The following is a 7,683-nucleotide window of genomic DNA, read 5'->3' as shown; positions in this document are numbered from 1 at the left end:
AACCGTAATTTGGCTTTTTTAAAGGACAAAATTTGTAATTGGGTCTTTTTTTAATGACAACTTTGTTAATTATATTATTAGCTGTTTGACAATTTTGTGCTTGATCATTAAGATACCTGATACCTGATTGATTAATAGGTAGTCAGCCTTTGTATCATTTATATGTGTCGTTTTAATAAACCAAACACCCTATACTTTGAACAATTTAGAGAGTTTCTTAAAACTTGTTCCATTTAGAATTTTTTTTTATCAAAACAATAAACCAAACCATTAACCTTCTAAAACAAAAGTTTTTTTTTTGAAATTTAGGAGGTTGGTGTGTGACTGTGGCCATTGTAGTATGGAACTTGGTGACATCATAATGCTACTTTTCACAAAAAGCTTTTTAAAAGACTTAGATTCAATTGATTTTGTCTGTGATTTTTGACTTGTTTGACTGGATTATTTGTTCATATAAATGATTAATGACTGTGCTTTTTCTTACATATTCATACTTTCCAACTGGACCATAAAAAATTTACCGGTTTCCTGAAATCCAAAACTTATGTCTCATTTTCCATCTTCTTTCTCTGTTTGATTGTTTCTTTCTACATCATTAATTTCTTTGTCATGTAATGCAGTTCATCCACGAGATAGTGTCAGAAATACAAATATATATATATTTTTTAAAAACCATACATTATCTCTGAAAATGCATTATTTAAAGGTTTTGATGCCACTTTATTCACATTTTCTGTCTCAATCACCTCTCTGCAATTTCATCTGATAATAAGCATTTGGTTCAATTTGGAGTTTATTGAAATCACAATATGGGAAAAGCTACAAGGTGGATCAAAGGTTTGTTGGGTATGAAAGATAAAGAAAATGTACACAATATAAATTCTAGTGACAGGAAAGACAAGAAAAGATGGAGTTTTGGAAAACCCTTGAAACATGAATTCCAGAAACCGGCGGCACCAAGTGATGCCGCCTGGTTGAGGTCTTACATGTCGGAGACGGAAAAGGAACAAAACCAGCATGCAATTGCTGTTGCGGCTGCCACGGTCGCTGCAGCAGAGGCGGCCGTGGCAGCCGCACAAGCTGCCATGGCCGTCGTCAGACTCACAAACCTACGTGGAAAAGTCTCATTTAACGGCCACGACAGTGAAAACTGGGCAGCTATTAAGATTCAAACCGTCTTTAGATCCCATTTGGTAATGATCACTTAACTACTATTTATTACATATTTTTGTATTTTTTTTCTACTGTCGAAACACGAAACGAATCTTACCTGATCCATGACGATGTTTCCACGGATTTTCGAGATGAACGAACCACGTCTTGATCTTCTTCTTCTTCGGCTGCGCCTCGACCTGCAATGCTGAGACCTGCAATGGTTTCGGGGGTGTGGAGGCGACTGCTAAGATATCCTGAGGATTTCTTGTTCACAGACACAAAAAGTGGTGGTGGCTCTTATTGAGCATCACCTATGATAAGGAGGTGGAGACCTCCTTATATAGAGTCTCATGGCCACCATCATGGTACCCTAATGGGCCTAGCCCAGTTAGGGTTACCTCCACAAAACCCCCTCGGCCCAATAACATTGTATTAGTCCATGCGATAAAATAGGCAAACATAATAGATTTAGGGTCGTAGAACCGGGTTTTAGTACCATACCCCTACAAGCCCCCCCAAGTCCAGTGTTGCTCCTGGGCGCGCAAGCGTCTAGGTGGAGCGCTGGACTTTATAAGGTGTGAGGCGGTTTTTTCCCTTTTCTTTGGCTTTGTCTTTATTGTCTGAGTTTTGGGAGGTTTTCTCCATGATGGTGACAAGCTGTAAAAATAATGAAGCCTGCGCGTGAGGCGGCTTACGAGCTATAATAATAGAGCCTGCGCGAGTGGCGACTTACGAGCTAAGAATAATAATGCATGCGCGCGGGAGGCGACTTACGAGCTATAATAATAACGAAGCTTGCGCGCATGGCGACTTATGAGCTGTAATAATAATGAAGCTAGCGCGAGAAGCGACTTACGAGCTAAAATAATAATGAAGCTGGCGCGAGAAGCGACTTACGAGCTATAATAATAATAATGCCTGCGCGCGAGAGGCGACTTACGAGCTAAGAATAATAAAGCCTGCGCGCATGGCGACTTATGAGCTGTAGAATAATAAAGCTTGCGCGTGAGGCGTCTTACGAGCTAAAATAACAATGAAGCTGGCGCGAGAAGCGACTTACGAGCTATAATAATAATAATGCCTGCGCGCGTGGCGACTTACGAGCTAAGAATAATAATTGAGCTGGCGCGTGAGGCGACTTACAAGCTATAATAATAATAATGCCTGCGCGCGAGAGGCGACTTACGAGCTATAAGAATAATAATTGAGCTGGCGCGTTGAGGCGACTTACTAGCTATAATAATAATAATGCCTGCGCGGCGAGAGGCGACTTACGAGCTATAAGAATAATAAATTGAGCTGGCGCGTGAGGCGACTTATGAGCTGTGAATAATAAAGCCTGCGCGTGAGGCGACTTACGGGCTATAAGAATAATAACAGCTTGCGCGCGGAGGCGTCTTATGAGCTTGTGATATATAAAGCCTGCGCGTGAGGCGACTTACGGGCTTATAAGAATAATAACAGCTTGCGCGCGAGGCGTCTTATGAGCTGTGAATAATAAAGCCTTGCGCGTGAGGCGACTTACAAGCTGTGAGAATAATAAAAGCCTGCACGTGAGGCGACTTACGGGCTGTAAGAATAATAACAGCTTGCGCGCGAGGTGTCTTATGAGCTGTGAATAATAAAGCCTGCGCGTGAGGCGACTTACGGGCTATAAGAATAATAACAGCTTGCGCGCGAGGCGTCTTATGAGCTGTGAATAATAAAGCCTGGCGCCGTGAGGCGACTTACGGGCTATAAGAATAATAACAGCTTGCGCGCGAGGCGTCTTATGAGCTGTGAATAATTAAAGCCTGCGCGTGAGGCGACCTTACGGGCTGTGAGAATAATAAAGCCTGCGCGTGAGGCGACTTACGGGCTGTGAGAATAATAAAGCCTGCGCGTGAGGCGACTTACGGGCTGTAAGAATAATTAACAGCTTGCGCGCGAGGCGTCTTATGAGCTGTGAATAATAAAGCCTGCGCGTGAGGCGACTTACGGGCTATAAGAATAATAACAGCTTGCGCGCGAGGCGTCTTATGAGCTGTGAATAATAAAGCCTGCGCGTGAGGCGACTTACGGGCTATAAGAATAATAACAGCTTGCGCGCGAGGCGTCTTATGAGCTGTGAATAATAAAGCCTGCGCGTGAGGCGACTTACGGGCTGTAAGAATAATAACAGCTTGCGCGCGAGGCGTCTTATGAGCTGTGAATAATAAAGCCTGCGCGTGAGGCGGCTTACGAGCTACTTTATGTCACGCAGCCACGTGCAGATGTTGCATGCGCGTGCGCGTAGACTTTGACATGTGTGAGCATGTGATGCGTAAGCATGTGATGCGTAAGCATGTGTAATATGCGTGAGCATATGTGATTGCGTGAGCATATGGTATGAGGATTCCCAACCCCTAAGTTTGGCGCGTAGCCATATGGGATATTATGAGGATTCCCAACCTTGAAGTTTGGCGTGTAGCCATATGGGATATTATGAGGATTCCCAACCTTGAAGTTTGGTGTGTAGCCATATGGGATATTATGAGGATTCCCATCCTTGGCGCGTAGCCATATGGGATATTATGAGGATTCCCATCCTTGGCGTGTAGCCATATGGATATTATGAGGATTTCCCAACCTTGGCGCGTAGCCATATGGGATATTATGAGGATTCCCCAACCTTGAAGTTTGGCGCGTAGCCATATGGGATATTAGGAGGATTCCCACCTTGCAGTTTGGCGCGTAGCCATATGGGATATTAGGAGGATTCCCAACTTTGAAGGTTTGGCGCGTAGCCATATGGGATATTAGGAGGATTCCCCAACCTTGGCGCGTAGCCATATGGGATATTATGAGGATTCCCAACCTTGAAGTTTGGCGCGTAGCCTGATGCGCGCATGCACGGCGGATAGAGTGGTGACTCGCAAGTGCGTGTGCATGGCGGAGGTCTCTTGCGCAAAACCCAGATGGTGGTTTCCGCGGCGGCACATGCACGGCTGCGGAGTGAGAACCCCCGGGCGTGCGTACATGGCGGCGGAAGTCTAGTAACTTCTGGATCTGCAATTTAAGAGTCTGATCTGCAACTTTAGACCTAAAATCCAGGTCTGTAATCTAGACCTAGATCTGTAAATCAGATCTGGACAGATCTGAAGCCGGAGCAGATTTAAAACCATCACAGATTCGGAGATCCTGAATCACAGATTCACAGATTCGGAGATCTGATATGACGAATCACGGATTTTCCTTCTTGCCCAGATCTGGAAGCCTCTTTTTAGATCTATGGATCTTTTTGAGCTTTAATAGAACAAGCTTTGAAGCCTTTTTCTGTAAACTTCCAAATCTGTGTTTTTCTTGGGAGAGATCTGACAGCCGAGATGAAGATCGAAGGGCAGTTCGTTGCCGTCCCACGGATGGCGCCAATGTCGAAACATGAAACGAATCTTACCTGATCCATGACGATGTTTCCACGGATTTTCGAGATGAACGAACCACGTCTTGATCTTCTTCTTCTTCGGCTGCGCCTCGACCTGCAATGCTGAGACCTGCAATGGTTTCGGGGGTGTGGAGGCGACTGCTAAGATATCCTGAGGATTTCTTGTTCACAGACACAAAAAGTGGTGGTGGCTCTTATTGAGCATCACCTATGATAAGGAGGTGGAGACCTCCTTATATAGAGTCTCATGGCCACCATCATGGTACCCTAATGGGCCTAGCCCAGTTAGGGTTACCTCCACAAAACCCCTCGGCCCAATAACATTGTATTAGTCCATGCGATAAAATAGGCCAAACATAATAGATTTAGGGTCGTAGAACCGGGTTTTAGTACCATACCCCTACATCTACAATGAGGATTGTAATTTGTAATTGTTTTTTTTTTTAAATTTATCACGGCTAGAAAGGCTTTAAAAACTCTAAAAGGATTAGTGAATTTACAAGCTCTTGTGAGGGGGATTTCTGGTTAGAAAACGAGCCGTCGCGACTCTTCATAGTATGCAAGCTCTAGTAAGAGCTCAGGCCGCCATCAGATCGGACAGGGCCCGCCGCTCGTTCACTAAAGGACCAATGGTCTGAGCCATTGAGGGCCATAGAAAATCAAAATACTATGATGAGAGCTCGAAAATAGTCGAAATAGACACCTACAAACCACAATCTAGATCGCAACGCATTAACAATTATACACCTGACGCTGGGGAGGATTTTAGTTTCAATTCCAATTCCAATTCTATTTCCAGTTCACAGTATCAGTATAACAACAACATGCATCTCTCTTTCATTATCAAAACCCCGTGCGTACCTCGATTCCTGAATTCCATCATCTCCAAGACTTTGAGTGGGGATTCGTGGATAACGACTACAAACTCTCAAACACGCTCAAAGCACGCCTCGCTTCAGTAATTCAAACAGGTCAAAAAGGTCAACAAATGCAATTAAAAGTGTATGCGGAGATAGCTTTTTTAGGCCATATACGAACAATCCGAGTTACATGGGGAGCACACAGTCGTCTAAAGCGAAATTGAGGTCACATAGTGACCCTAAACAAAGGCCAGACTCGGGGGCAAAGAAGAGGTTGTCACTTAATGAAATAGTGGCATCAAGATATAGTTTAAGTGGTTTGAAGATGCAGAAGAGTTGTTAATGAAGTTCAAGAAGCTATTGATTTGTAAGGGTGGTTAACTACTTAGATTATTAGTGTGAACAATGAATCTTTTTCTTTTCCATTTATGTATATTAAGATTGAAATTGATTATGGATGTGTTGTATATATAAGTTGGTTGTGGCTTAATGGTAGATCACTCACTTTACAAGTGAGAGGTAGGGGGTCAAACCTCACTACCACCAACTATATGGGAGATATGAGGGATGACCCTGGCTTGCCAGGATTCGAGTTCTGATCTCACCCGGTTTTACCGGCTCCTCGCTGTCGTGCCGTTTGGCGGGCGTGGGGGTCAGGTTTTATCCAGTGAATCCCTCAGTAGGTGGACCGCTAGGGGCTCCGTCCGTCCAGACTAGTGGCCGGCTCGGGCTACCTTTAGTCAATGGGGGCCGCGTACGGGATGCCCGGCGTTACTTAGGTGACCGTTAAAAAAAAGAAAAAAAGTACAATGACAAAAGCTAAACACAAACACTTAGTACGAGGAAACAAAAGAACCAATCAGGATTGGTTAAAAACAAGTATTTTCGTAAAACCATGCTACTCTAACATGATCTAATACGTCGTATTGAAATACACGAATTCCCCGTGATTCAAGGGTTTATTTTACAAAAAAGATTGAGGAATTAATTAATGCAAATAGAAGGTATTAATTTAAGTTGGTGAGTGATTTATAACTTTGAATTTTGAAATGTTTATAGGGTACATCACCAAGATACTTTGAAGGCAATGGCTATACCACTGTCATCAATACTGCTACTATTATTATTATTATAAATTATTTTCACAATTTTTATTTTGTCTTCTTTTGTATTTTAATATTTTCTCACAATCTTAATAATAATACAACAATAAAGAGCATAAACCGTAAAAAAACTTGTCGTATTAGAACCACCATATTCTACATGCGGCTCCTTTTTGTGAGGGCAAGATCACGCTTCCTCTATACGTTAGGAAAATGGATAATGGAACTCGAAATGAAAAAGAACTTATCTTTCTAAGAGGAAGGTAAAACTAACAATGCTAGAAATCAACCCCGAGCTCACATTGGAATTATATATGCAAGTTTGTATGAACTTTAAATTAATTAAATATATGAGTATGTGTATCAGATACATGACTTCATTTGAACCTCCACGAAGTTGAGCGTGTGGAACTCTAATAGAATAAATTGATCGAATAAGTGAAACCAAAATGTTTTTAGCACATATATGTACTAGTTGGTCACATTAACTGGAAGTCCTTGGACTCGGTTAAACTTCAAATGAATTTTAACCATGGTGAAGATGGATTTCGGGTATTTTATCTTCGGCCCAGTCCTTGGTTTTGGTCAACCACTCCGAAGTTTGAATTTCAGTTTCATAGAGTATTCCATAAGGGGGATCCCCTACCAGCTTCTAGTATTATTGGGATGGAGACTCTTTCGTGTATGGGTAAAAAGAGAATTTTTAAGAGGAATCAACTCCTAATAAGGGGCCGGTCTTTTTTCATTTGTTTTACACGGAGGACACTTTAATTATGGATTGTTGGCCTCAGGGCCACCCAAAGCGGGGTAGAGGAGGGTGATAGACCCCAAACCATTCTTCTGAGAGGTCTATAATTGTTAAAAAAATTATATATATATATATATATAAATAATATAATTTTGTTTTAAAATATAAGCTTATAGTTTGGTGCCAATGAAAGAGTCATAGTGTATGGAATCAAATGTCATGGGTTCAATTTCCATTGGTTGTATTTTTATTTTTATAGTTGATAGAAAAAAACTTTCATTTGTGTTTTATATGAGCTATTTAGTAACTTATTTTTAATGCTGCTGCTGCTGCTGCCACTAACCACCACTACGACCACAACCACGACCGACGACCACCACCACAACCACCACTGCCGCCGCTGCCGCCACTAAC

The 7,683-nt window shown here is 42.4% G+C and overlaps 1 pseudogene; it reads left to right on the top strand.

Moving 5' to 3' along the window:
* The first annotated feature begins 471 nt into the window (after nucleotides 1-471).
* LOC143592863 (protein IQ-domain 26-like) lies at nucleotides 472-5,789 on the top strand (annotated as a pseudogene).
* The last annotated feature ends 1,894 nt before the right edge of the window (nucleotides 5,790-7,683 follow it).

This window comes from Bidens hawaiensis, unplaced genomic scaffold, assembly GCF_021521415.1.
Source record: "Bidens hawaiensis isolate Kalapana, Puna unplaced genomic scaffold, B.hawaiensis_p1.1 tig00041311_1, whole genome shotgun sequence".
In the NCBI taxonomy this organism is placed as follows: domain Eukaryota; kingdom Viridiplantae; phylum Streptophyta; class Magnoliopsida; order Asterales; family Asteraceae; genus Bidens; species Bidens hawaiensis.
The sequence above is the reverse complement of the archived record's forward strand: the minus strand, read 5'-3'. Positions and strand labels throughout refer to the sequence as shown.